This window comes from Corvus kubaryi, unplaced genomic scaffold (assembly GCF_017639235.1).
Source record: "Corvus kubaryi isolate FWS band 111438036 unplaced genomic scaffold, C.kubaryi_AGA036_p1.0 split1-37355, whole genome shotgun sequence".
Classification (NCBI taxonomy): domain Eukaryota; kingdom Metazoa; phylum Chordata; class Aves; order Passeriformes; family Corvidae; genus Corvus; species Corvus kubaryi.
Genome location: NW_024582078.1, coordinates 3,604,135 through 3,617,256, shown reverse-complemented (window position 1 = coordinate 3,617,256; position 13,122 = coordinate 3,604,135). Strand labels below are relative to the sequence as shown.

The following is a 13,122-nucleotide window of genomic DNA, read 5'->3' as shown; positions in this document are numbered from 1 at the left end:
GGGACCTCCGGGGCCGGGCGGCCGCCGCTGCCCGCAGCCCCACCGCCTCCCCCGGCGCGGCGCCGGCGGGGTGGGCGGCGGGCGGATGCCGGGGCGGGCGCAGCGCAGCCGAGCCGCGCTCGCCGCACTCGGGCAGCGGCTGCGGAGGCGATGAGAGGCCGGCGGGGCTGAGCCGAGCCGAGCCGCGCCGCGCCGGGGGAGGCGGAGGGGCTGCGGGCAGCGGCGGCCGCCCGGCCCCGGATTTCCATGGTGCCGGGGGCCGCCTGCATCCCCCCGCCCTGAGCCGGGAGGCGGGCGGCACCGGAGCGGCGAGGGCTGGTGAGTGGCGGCGGATGGCGAGGGGCTGCTGCCCGCCGGGGCGCGGGGGGTCCCCGGGGTGGGGGCTCCGCTGGGCAGCTGCCGCCGGAGGATGCGGGGAGGAGGCTCGGGATCGTGGTCGCCGTGCCGCCCGCAGCTGCCCGAGCCGGGTGGCACCGGGGGCCGCGGGTGGCACCGGGGGCTGCAGAGCGCGGGGTGGTGCTCGGCGGCCCCGGCCCCGCCGCCGCGCCGGTCCCAGCCGTGCCCGCGGAGCTGCGCGGGGGTGCCGGGGGAGCCTGGGGAAGTGATGGAAGAACCCCTGCGACTGCCCGGTTCCAGGGAATCCAGCTCCTGCTCCCTCCCCGAGCCGCTCCGCGTTCCCATTAGACATCGCTGTTTCCTCGTTAATTCTGCGGCCGCTCGGTACCGCTCAGTCACGGTCTGGAGCCGATGCAGCGGGATAAACTCATCTCCATGAAAAGTTCCTGCTAGCAAGGAGGCGCTTTTTGGAAATCACCCTTGAATCTTAGGGGAAAAGACATAAAATCCCCACCAAAACTTTCCTAAATACCCGCAAGAGCCTTTTTGGAAGGTGATGAAGGGAGAGATGCCGAATGCACTTGTGCTCCCTTGAGGCAAATCCCAACTCCTGGGTAATGGTCCCGGTTTCCGCAGCCCCGGAGCTGTCGGATGGGTGTCGGTGACAGCCGAGGCTGCTCTGTGTGAGCTGTCCTCGCCGGCTGTGACCTCCGTTTAACCTGGCACGGTCAGGCATTCCCAGCTTTGTCTCCATTCACGCTATGGCCAATACTCGCACGTTCCTGGAGGTGAAGTGAGTGATGTTCAATTAATCTGTGTTCTAAGGGGTATCAGAAAGTCAATAGGTTAATTTTAAGCGAGGTGAATAGTAAAGTGGCGGAGGGAAAAAAATCCCCTGCGCGCCTGTGAGCAGCAGCTGAGGCTGGGAGGTGAGGGAACGTGAAGTTCTCGGAGTGCCATGATGTGAAACCACCACTCAAAGGCTGCTCCTGCTCTTTGCTGAGCACTTGATGCTTCGCTGGTGGCTTCAGTGTGCTTGATAGACCTCAGCTGAGCTGGGGACAAGGTCCTGTCCCTCCTGCTCTGGATGGCTTCATTGATAACGGTGTCTAAAGTGAAATGAGATGACCTACTTACAGCTGAGGGACAGATGCCTCGCAAGAATCTGTGCCATCCTCGGAACAGATGTTTGGCTTTTTACCTTTAACACAGGGGTGTTAGATCCTTTAGAACTCAATGGGGCTTTTTTGGTCTTTATTGCTGTCCTTTTGCCATTTGTTGTCACTTCGAGGACCCTTAAAGCTCAAATGTGGTATTTTAGGGTGGTGCAGGGGACCAGATAAAGCAGCTTTGATTTGCGAGGCTTGGTACGAGCAGTGAGGGACGTGACCCAACAGTGCCAGTTGAGAAATGGCTTATCTGGCAAGGCAGTCATCCCCCCCAACTCTTCTAACCACATCCCCAGCGCTTGTTGCAAGAAGATAAAGTAACCCAATCTACTCCTTATTGTCGTTATGGTGTTGTTTGATGTAATTAATTGTGGAGTTTCCCCCCGGCTCAGAACGGGGGGAAACTCCACAATTGGTGGAGTTGGTGCGGTGTTGGTGCGGTGCAAGCAGGTAACAGATGCTGCGTAAGATCTGCACATAATCCACCAATATGATGGAAGCAGCTTTTTCCATGCTCTTCCCGTGCTCTGCCCTGTTCTTTGCATTAACCCTGAGCTTCCCCTGCTTCCCGGCAGAAGGGAACTCCAGCTGGATGCAAGAGGGAAGCTGCAGACGCAGGCTGGCTGCGGGAGCCCGGAGAAGGAAGGGGTGACTGCTCCTGCCCTGTGCTCTTTAACTCTCCTCAGCAAATTGCATTAGGACGTGACAAATTGGCTCACAAAGCAGCTAAATGGAAATGACATTTGGAGCAGTTTGCTGGGCAGACCCCGTGGAGTCTCGGGGAAATGTGTGGTTTGCAGGCTCTTCCCGACATCTCCCATTTAGGTACCGCCACGAGGCTTTCCAGAACTTACTTCGGGAACTCCTGTTGCAGCTAAATGTGGGAATCTCGAGCATGCCTGGGAAAGGTTGCCCAAAAGCTAGGGCAGATGTAGGTGCAGACTGTCTCATGCCGTGGGCAGCTGAGATGAGGAGCTGAACTGGGAGAGAAAGCAAAGCCGATATTTAGAAATTGCGTGAGTGGTGAGAAGCTGAAGGTGGGAAGCTGGGCTGGCTGCTGGGTGCCAACGTGACGCTCTGCTGGGGGAGCAGGGGCACCTTTGTTCACCGGGGGTGATCTCCTGGGGGAGCAGGGACACCTTTGTTCACCGAGGGGTGATCTCCTGGGGGAGCAGGGACACCTTTGTTCACCGAGGGGTGATCTCCTGGGGGAGCAGGGACACCTTTGTTCACCGAGGGGTGATCTCCTGGGGGAGCAGAGGCACCTTTTTTCACCGAGGGGTGATCTCCTGCAGGAGCAGGGGTACCTTTGTTCACTGGGGCAGGTTTGTGGCTCTCGGAGAAGGGACTGCGCCGCATCCCAACAGGAACGTGCGCACCTGCCTCTCTCATCCTGCCTCTCCGAGCACATCCGTGGCTGCTCGAACACGGCAGTGATCAAGCTGTTTTAATTGGCCCCTCTGCAGCCTGAACAATAAATATGTAATGGGGGAGAGTGCCCCCCTGTTCCTCATGGCGCTCAGCCTGTCATTTTTGACGGGGCAGCGCGTGCTCTCCGCTCTCCCCATCCCCGCGCTCGGGCTCCGCTCCCCTCACTTCCACCCTGTGCAAACCGCGCTCCCCCATCTGCCTTTGGCATCCTTAAAAAGGGGGGGGAACCTGAAAAAAGATGAACCTGAGCACGCAGTGCTCCTGAGACAGGCCCCTTCACATTTCTAAACACTCTTGATTATTCAGCTAATCTTTATTTCATGGGCCTGTTACAAGAAACACAAACGGGGGAGAAAGTAGAAGGCGGTGACACATTTAAAATACACAAGAAAAGTGCTGGCAGGAATATAATCGTTCTTCTTCCAGCAATATGAAATATTTATGGGCCTAAGTTGTGGCAAGATTCTCTGCCTCCCCTCCCACCTAACTCCGAAATGTTTTTCCCGGTACAACAGGAACTGGGGGCACTGGTGGTGCTGCCAGCAGTGCCCTGTCCCCCCCCCTCGGCTGTCTGCAGGGCAGGGGCACCCAGCTGGCCGGGCACAGCGTCCGTCTGTCCGTCCCCGTGGAAGGGAGGGGAAGGGAAGGGAGGAGCGGAGCGCTGGCCAAGCTGCCCGGCTCAAACGGGAGCAGAGCTGTTACAGTCTGTTAACTCGAAATAATTCAGCAGCGTCCCCTCGGCGAGCTGTGAAAAGCCCCCTTTGAGGTGCCCGTGTTGTGGAGGAGCCGCTGCTCCCCCAGGGCATTCTGCTATTAATTCATTAGATCTGAGGGTTTCTTCTCTCGTCCCCCCTCTTTTCTGTTCCCCACCCCCCTCCCTGGCAATTCAAACAGTGATGAATGGACAAAAATCCCTCAAGGGAAACATTTTTTCACTTAGTTACAAAGATTTCATGGCTAATTAGAGTAAATGTGGTTTTTAGAGTGTTAATCTCTTAACCAGCTTGGCTGGGAGGCCACCGCCACAACAGCAAAGGGGAGGGCAGGGGGAGCCAAGGCGGAAAAGGTGCTCCCAGCTCCTGCCGGGGGCTGGATCTGAAGGAGCTGAAGTGTCGGTGTCAGCCGGAGCATCCCTGGGGACCTCCTCGGCCGCGCTCGCTGGGTGCCACCTTCCTCCCCGGGCAGGGCGAGGGCACAGCGAGACTCGCCGGCGTTCGGTCCGAGGAGGCCACGAGCTCTTTGTGCGCCCGAGCGGGGAGCCGGGGATGAAAAGCGAAGCGGCAACAAAAGCAGAATTGAGCGCGCTGTCCTTGGGCGGCAGTGGCGGCCGCCCGGGGCCCGTGCTCAGAGCCGCTCTCTGCAGTGGAAATAAATGGATTTACTGCGGGGTGGCGCCGGCAGGGACACGGGCTGGGGGAGCCTCGCCGGGTCCCCACGTGCTGCTGTGGCACAGGGTGGCCCTGCCACCTCCAACCCCTGTCCTGCGGGGAGTGCCCGGTGACACACGCGGGCCAGGTGGCCCCTTATGGCCAAAGGTGTTTGGCGGATGGAAATCATCTCTTTTTGCTGCTGTGAAGGGGATTTATCCTCATGTTTGCAGTGTTTCTCTTCCCTCCGTTCTCCCCGCCTGCGCTGCCTCCCTGGCATCCACGTTGCAGCCTGGCTTTGGATTTACCTCCAATGGGGAAAAAGGCAAAATGAGCTGAGTAACTCCTGAGCCTGCTCCCCGTGGCAGCCCAGCACCCACCCTGGGCCCCACGGCCAGCACAGAGAGAGCTGGGGGAGATTGGGGGTGGGATGTGGGCTTGAAATTCCTCCTCATCCCACTAGAGGGGATCCTCTGGATCCAACTAAAAACCGAACACAAACCCAGCCAGGAGCAAAGCCGCACTGAGCTGCGGCCTCTGGCTGGTGGCGATGGGGGCACGGGGTACAGGGGCCGGAAATCTGACCTGGGGCTTTGCTGACCGCAGCACCGGAGGGGGGACAGGAGGTTTTTGGTGCTTTTTTGACATTCCCGGGTGATCCAGGCTGGCTGGGGCTGTGTCCCCACTCCTTGGCCGTGGAAAGGTGGCTCCTCTGCCCGCTGCGCCCCAGCGGAGCTCTCGGGTGGGGCGAGGCTGCTCCAGCAGCACTTTCCCAAGGAAGCACAAGTTTCCCAAGCCCACGAGTGCAACACGTGTCAGTGGTGGACCTGGTGTGCTGCGTGTTCCCCGCCGCGCTGGAGTGGGAATTCTGCTTCGTCCGTGCGGCTCGGAGGGGCTGGGTACCGGGATGCTGCGTGGGGGGAGCTGCCAGGGATGGGGCGCTGGCAAAGAGGAGCCCTCCCCTCCTTATCAGAGAGAGCCCATCTCATGTTTGTCCCTGTAATCGCAGCTTCTGTTTGGCTGAAATCGACCTGGGAGGTGGGGATGGGGGAGTGAGAAGCGAGATAAATGTATCCTACTAGGAAACTTTAATCCAGCTTTGCCTGGGCGAAAATTGCATTCAGAGCAGGAGATAAAAGGTATCGGAGTCACGTTATGAAAAAGTCCAGATGATCTCCGAAGGCACAGGGAGAGGGAGCCTGGGAGAGCCCTGCTGAAGCCCAGGAGAGGCTCTTCAGAGCTCCTGCCTGTCCAGCCATTCCCAGCTGGAGCCTGGGAGCCCATCCCCAGCCCCATAAGGGGTCTGAGAGTCCTGCCCCAGCCAGGCCCTGGCTCTCCAGAGCCGGCTCCGTGCTGTGCTTGGCGTCACAGCAGCCTCCCAGGCAGGAACGTCCCTCGCAGCCCTTTTCCTGCTCCGGCACCGTTTCCCCACTTCATAAAAGTGAAAGGTGACATCTGAGTAAATATTGCCCTGACCTCTCACCTCTCCTCCTCCCGCTGCCGCCGCTGCCTCCCCAGGGCTCCTCTGCGCCTCCCCGGGGCTGTGCCGGGGGCTGGGGGCTCCGTGGGGCCTCGGGGCTGGAGCTCGAGCCTGGTGTCTCACGGCTGGAGCTGGACGGGAAGGGCAGGGTCCGGCCTGGCTGCCGCTCCGAGCGCGGTGAGTGGGTGTTGGGTCCGCGGTGGCGTGAGCTCTCCCTGTGCGTGTGACGGCCACCAACGCCATCCGTGTGTCACAGCCCAGCCACGTCCTGGTGGGAGCACGGGGAGGTGCTGCTCTGGCAGGAGCCTCTGTGGGAACCCGCACCAGGAATAATCCGTGTGAGCAGGAGAGTGTTCGGAGAAGGGGGCATAGGTAGGGAGGGCTGAGCGTGGGCCCAGCCGCTGACCCTCTGTGTGGCCTGGAGGGGCTGGCAGGGCTCTCCAAGGGCTGGACCAGCGGCTCCCACCTGCCCTGGCTTTGACTTGTGCGTGGGGATCAGCAGTGGGAATGCTGCAGGGTGTGGGGGAAGCCCTTGGGATGCACAGGCAAATCTTATCCCATTTTCCTACTTAAGGGGCGGTGGATGGGAGAGCGACTGTCCTTGGAGAGCCATTCCCGGTGTGTCCCAGGACAGGCTGAAGCAAACAGCTCGTTTTCCTTGCTGCTCCTGTCTGCCTCTGACAGCATTTCCACACCAGCAGTTTAACCCCTGCAGTGTCAGGCTCCGGAGCCCCGTGTCCCTGTCCCGTGTCTGGGAAGCCGCAGGCAGCGGGGAAAACAGGAAAGCTGTGGGGCAGCGCTGGCTCTGCCGCCGGCTCCTGACGCGCGCTGGGGAGGAAGCACGGCCACCGCGGCCCTGCAGCCGCCGTCACTCCCTGACTCAGCGTGGAAGAAGTTCCTCCTGTCATTTCCAGGCTCAGCCAGCCTGGGAACAGGTTCCTCCCAGGGAGATTCATGTGCAGTTCTTCCTCCGTGGCGGTTCTGTCATCGGGTGGGAGCCCGCGCTGATCCCTCGTGTGTGCACCGGTCCTGCTGGAGGACACTGGGCGTCCAGCAAGAGAAGGGCAGAAATCTGGAGGTGTTTTCCAGGTGCTCCTGAATCACCCTGCTTTGGTTTGTTCACCTGGGAATGAGCTTCCAAAAAGTGAGTTTGTGCTCCGAGCCTTTGAGGTTAATACTTGGACAACGCTTAAAATTAGGCTTTGAGTTGTTTGGATTTGTGTCTCGATTTCTGGGCTCTCCGAGTTTGCCTTGGCAGGGTTTTCCTTCGAGCCCAAAGTGGCGATTTCCCCCTCGGAATGAGAGCTGAGGTTCTGGGAACTGGCAGTTGGGAAAGCTGTGGTGAGTGGCAGTGTGTTGGTAGCAGGGTTAAACCCCCAGGTGACGGTACTGAAATGGGCGTTTTCCCTCTTTTTGGGGAATATTTACACATAGCAGAGCCCAGGGGCTGGGTACTTGCCCAGGCAGCCAAATCTGAGGGGTTCACGTGTGGCCAGCTCGTGTGAAGAGCTTTGTTCCCCGTGGCTGGGCAGATTTATTGGTGTCAGAGCAGAGGAACGGGGAGTTGGCTGCGGAACAGGGATGTTACAGTTCAACTCCATAAAACACGCCGGCTGTCTCCTCTACTCAGTCATTTGCCAAGTCCCCAAAAAGTCGCAGTGACAGGAGCGGAGGATGGAGCTCTGCCCTCATGATCGTATTTCCTGTCTTTGCTGGCTTATGTCACAGCCTGGAATGTTATTTAAACAAAAAAAAAAAGAAAAGCCTGTGAATTTCCTTTTGATTTTTAATGGAAGTGTGAAGAGGTGGGGAGGAAAAGGGAGCATGCCTGGAGGTTTCCTAACTGCCTTGATTTTTCTTATGCTTAAAATTTGTCATTTCACAGGTTTGAAATCTGCACTGGAGTAAAAACATAGAACCATGGGATGGTTTGGGTTGAAAAGGACCTTAAAGGTCCCTTCCCTGGCAGTGTCCAAGGCCAGGCTGGATGGGGCTTGGAGCACCCTGGGACAGTGGGAGGTGTCCCTGCCCATGGCAGGGGTGGAACTGGATGTGCTTTAAGGTCCCTTCCAACCCAAACCATTCTGGAATCCTATGATAAACCCAGAGTAAGCAAACTGACAGTAAGAGCTTTTCAAAGTCCACCTTAGAATGAGAAATGCTTTTGTGTTTGCCTTAAACGTCCAAAAATCCTGACCTTTGCCATCTGCCCCTCTGGATTTCCAAATCAATTTAGCATCAGAGGCATCATCCATTGTGTGACTGGAGCCGGGAGGGCCAGATGGAAAAACATCCCCAGCAATTTGCTTGGCTGGGAGATGCTGTGGCAGAAAAAGGGGCACTGCAGGATCCTTCTGTCCTAGCTGTGAAGTTTTCTCTGCAGTTCTCAAGGAGTTAATTCCAGCAGCTGCGAGGATGAGCTCTGTCCTGGAGTGTTTGGCTCCACTGGCAGCTGAGGAGCCTCGTGGAGCAGAATTGTGTTAAAAGCCTGCTCAGTGGTGACAGGTTCAGACTGCCTTTAAAAATCTCATAGCAACCGAGGAGCTCGGGCCAAACTTGCCGAGTTCACGGGGAGAGAGAGGCAGCAGCCCCCGTGCTTGTCCCCCGGGCCATAATGAGGTGCTGCCACAAGGGCTTGTGTAACTCTGCTTTTCAGGGCAGGAATCGTGTGACAGGGACAAGTTCTGTGTGACAGGGACAAGTCGGTCCCATCGGTTCCACCAGATGAATTCCCTGGAGTCGAGGTGGCCGCGGCTTGTGCTGGGCTCAGCGGTGCTAGGACAAATTCCCAGAGAGAAACAAAAGCAGAGGCTCTTGTAAGGACTTCCAAGGGTGTTGTGTAACTTGTTTTAAAAAAAAATAAAAGATAAAAATAAGGCCAGCCCAGGGTGCTGGGTCACTGGGAGGTTTGGCCTCAGGAGGGACAGGTTGGGCGGGATTGCGCTGACTTTGCAGAAGGGGTTCTTCACTTCTGAGTGTGAATTCAGCAACCTGTGTTGGGGTTTTAACCATTCACTGCCTCACAGACTGGTGCCAATGAGCTCTGTGTCACTGAAATGAGATTTAATTGACTTTTAATAAAGGAGTGGTCTCCCTGGGGGTGAGTCCTGCTGGCACAGGGCTCTGGGCAGCTCGCCTGCCCTACCAGAACCTGCTCTCCCACCCTCTGAGCTGCAAAGATCTATTGAAAACCAGACAATTTTGGCTTAATTTCCTTCTCCTCCCAAGATTTTAATAAAAGCATTATTTTTGTCACAAACTGTGCAAATGTTAACATGAGAAGAAGCAGAATTTAGGCTCTTTTTTTCATCTCTGCAAATTCCTGCTTCATTCTCTGCAAATTCCCATTATAAACATGACACTTGGGCAGATTATCTACTTTAGCCATCGTGTTACTGAAGGGGATATCCTATTAATTTCCTTGTCATTTAGTTTGTTCTCATCCGTGTGAGATCATTTGGTTAAAAGTCTTGTGATCCTTGATGGAACTCAGTTGCTCTTTGCTTCCAGCTTCCAAACAGACAAAGGAAGCAGCACTGAAGTGCTCCTGGATTTTCCAAGATCACCGGTTTTCCTCAGCTCTGGGAGGTTCTTTTTGGGCAAGCATCTCGGCTGGGTTGTTTCGGTGAAAGTTCCACAGGTTTGGGGCCAGAGACAGCTCCAATTGTTGAGTTTTGGCTTTGCCCCCCGAGTCCTGGAGCTTTGTAGGAATGTTTTTGGGATCTGGAGGAGCAGTCTGTGGTTGTGAAGGGGGGATTTGTAAAAAGGAACCAGCTGGTTCTCACAAGTTGTTCTGTTGTGTTTTTGGACGAAACTCCTTTTGTGATGTACCCTTGGGTTTGCCAAAGGAGTCCTGCCACAAGTTCAACCGTAGCTTCTCTCCCAGTGGCATCCTCTGTGTATTTTATGGAATCCTGGAAGTTCTGTGGTCGGTTCTTAGCCCATCTTGGTGATGTGTCCACTCGGGGCTGATGGGGTGGTTTTGATCCCTGTGCGGGTCCATCCAAAGCAGCGCCCTGGGGATTTGGGGACAGCTGGGATGGGACTGGGCCAGGGTGAGACATCTCGGCTGGGGCAGTGCTGAATCCAGGGGTGCTGAGGGGCTCTCGGGGCAGGCAGGCTCGCTGCAGCCCTGTGAAATATGGCCTCACACGTCCTTGAAGGATTTATTGTTTTCCGGGCACGGCTGGAGCCCGTCCGACAGGCTGGATCTGGGAAGGAAATGACTCAGTTGCTCTCCAGACAAGTGCAGCTTTGAAATCCAGAGAGGCAGGAGACAGCTGAGCGGTTCCGGCTCGCTCCCGTTGGAATTCCCGGTGTGGCTGTTACTCCTGGTGGGCTCTGGGTGGGACGGGGCAGGGGCTGGGAGGGACGAGGCCGGGCTGGGCAGTGGCCACGCCGCCTCAGGACCCTCTGGCGTGAGGATGTCACAGCAGAGCAGGTGACAAGGGAAGGTGGGAGCCACGGGAGCAGGGACAGGCTGTGGATGCCGTGCCAGGCTGGGAGCAGCTGGAGCAGCCCATGGCCAATCGATTGCCATGCCGGGGGCACAGTGTGGGACACAGCCTGAGCAGCAGCAGCAGCTTCCAGGGGCTTTTATGGAATATTTTCCACCCCCACAGGCAGAAACACCGTGACCCTTCCTGGGTGAGGAGTGTGGGTGCTCCCCAGCCTCCTCTCCTGTCGCTCACATTGTCCCCAGAGTCCCGGGGTTTGTGCCCTGCTCTGAGCTACACAGGAACTTGTAAAGCTCCTGATTTTGCTCAGGCTTTTGGGATATCTTATCCATCAAAGTGTCCGGCCCCTCTTTAGCCTCGGAACTTCTGGCTGATGTCAGATGTGGACGTAAGCAGCTGCTTTCTCCATCTTATTATCAGCTTGGTTGGAGAGAGAGAACTTTTTAAATGACAGAGATCCTTAGCAAAGAGACGAGAGTTAGTGTTAAAAATAAAGAAAACAAGACAGCTCGTTTCATCTAAACAGAAGGGTTATTAAACAGGCTTGAATTAATCAGAGATCTGCCAGAGCTCTGAAATTGAAAAGCAGGGCAGAGGAGCAGGGAGCACACGAGTGTGAAGGAGCCACTTTCTCAAGCAGACATTAATGTCCCAGTGCTGTGGGAGAGGAGCTGATGTTCAGCTGTTGGTGGCACAGAGGTGAGATGGCTCCAGGCTTTGGGGTCCTTGCCTGGACCTCAGGACATGAGGCTGGGGGCACCTGCCACCCCTGGGAGCCCCCAGACACTGATCCCCAGGCCATGGTGGGACCCTGCCCACGGCCAGGGACCATCCCCGTGGGTCTGAGCTCTGTGATGGTCACTTCTAGAGGTGGGTGGAGCAGACTGGGCAGGGATGAAGCTGCTTCGCCCTTCCCAGGGTTCAAGCACCTTGAAACACTGTCAAAAACTGAATCAAGCACCCGAGGGATGCCCTTGGAAGGGCAGCCAGCCCTGGAAAAGAGGCTCTTGGGGGGTAAAGGCGTTTCCTTGGGGTGGCTGCTGGAGCTGGTGGTGGTTGCAGCTCCCAGCCCACCCTTCCACCAGGCCAGGCCTGCCAGGGGCTGGTTAATGGGCCTGAAGGGTTCTTCAGTGCTGTGTGGCCTCCGTCCTGCATCACCCTGTCTGCTCGGCTTTTCCTGTTCATTTAAGGGCTTTTGCAGCTGTGTTCTGCCTCCCCAAGTCCTCGTGCTCCCACAGCGGCACCTGGGTGACAGTTGCTCCCCTGTGTGTGCTGGGAATGCTGGGGTTGTGACTGGCAGCTGGAATGTGGAGGGAAGCAGGGAGCTGGTGCTGGGCATGGAGCAGGAATGAACCTCTCCCTGAGCATCTTCCTGCTCTTCCCACCCCTTCCCCTGCCCTCCCAGGGATGGGGATGGACAGCAGGGTGGCCTGGGGGTGTGCAGGCTTGGCTTGGCGCTTATTGCTGCCAATCCCAGGAGATAACCCCGCTCTGGAGCGGCAGGGAGCGCCGCCAGGAACCCCCAAACGTGCCTGGAGGTGCTCACAGGCAGTGCCGTGCTCCCCACAGCTCCAGCACCGCTGGCTGAGCGAGACCCAGCGCTGCACAGCTGGGATCCAGCATCTCAGAACCTAATTTGAACAGATGCACCATTTCCTGGTTTACTTAGGTAACAGCGCTGTGGCTACTGTGTAAACACCTCTGGCTGCCGTGGGCAGTGGGGATAACGAACAGCGCTCGCTGCACGGCGCTGGCACAGCCATAGGAGCTCTGGTGCAGGATTTCTGTTTAATGGAGTGGCTGGGGACGCATTTAATTTGAAGCTGGGGTTCTTCACTCGCCTGTGGTGTGCTGGAGTGAGGCCAGGAGAAGCTGCTGCTTATTTTTCTCCTGCAGTTCGGTGGCCGCTCTGTGATCCTCCCTCGTGCTGCTCTGTAATATTCTCCTGTAATAAACTGCAGCTGGATGTCACCTGGGGACACAGTGCTGGGCTGAGGCTTGGGAGATAAAACTCCCTGCCTTGCCACTGGGACCTTTTGCTTAGCCTTGGGCAAATCATTTCATCGTTTAATCTGCTTGCACCTAAGGTCAGCAGCCATTAAATTCCATTTTGTTGGGAAAAAAGTCCGTGAATAATCAAACGATGCTCAGGTGGAGAGGTGGATAAAGCTCAGTCCATCAGGACTCAGGTAGGAAACCAGGAAAAGCACTTTCTGAGGCACATAAAACTGACCTAGATTGCCTGGAGGGGTTGTGGATTCTGTTTCTGGGGGTCCTTAAGGACAGTCTAGAGAAACTCCGCTGGAATGATGGTTGTAACAGCTGGGCCTTGCAGCAGGAGGCTGCGTTAGACACTCACAACTCTCCGTCCAACTCTCATTCTTTTAACGTTATCCAAAGCCAGTGACCTCTTTACACAGGTTTGGCTGAACCTGAGCCCTCCCAAAACTTGACTAAACGAGCTATGAAACTTCACAAGTGTTGAATTTCCCCTTGGTGTCGGACTTCAAGGCAGCTGGGAGAGTCAGGGTCTGTTCTGCTCCGCGCTCCAGCACGTCAGGCTGTCACCAGCCTCGAGCCTGTCCTCAGGGACTGCCTGGGGAATAAAGTCCTCCTTGCCCAGCTCCCCTCTCCAAGCAAGGTAATTTATGAGCTGTTTCACAGCAGTGCACTCGAAGCTCAGTAGCTGCCAGCTGTGGTTTCTCAGAGAGCAGGTGTCAAGTGTCAGCACAGGGAAAGGAGAAGGTGTCTCATTTCTGCCACTGAGGTGTCCGAGGTTGGTTATGGATTTTCGGGGAAGCCCTGTGGGGTTGCTGGGTTAAATGACTGCAGCTGTGAGGCACAGCTGGGTGGCAGCCACAGCTGTGGTCCTGCTTTGGATC

General features: G+C 56.8%; 1 protein-coding gene across 3 annotated transcripts in view; it reads left to right on the top strand.

The window, feature by feature from the left end:
• The first annotated feature begins 124 nt into the window (after nt 1-124).
• PLXNA2 (plexin A2) overlaps nt 125-13,122 on the top strand; it is a 139,181-nt gene continuing 126,183 nt past the window's right edge. Inside the window, exon 1 of one of the 3 annotated variants that reach the window (XM_042013567.1) lies at nt 125-318. The gene's annotated coding sequence lies outside the window, so the exon portion shown is untranslated. Of the gene's footprint in view, nt 319-6,714; nt 6,928-13,122 lie in introns of those variants that run through there. The other 2 variants (XM_042013565.1, XM_042013566.1) reach the window with 2 other exon arrangements.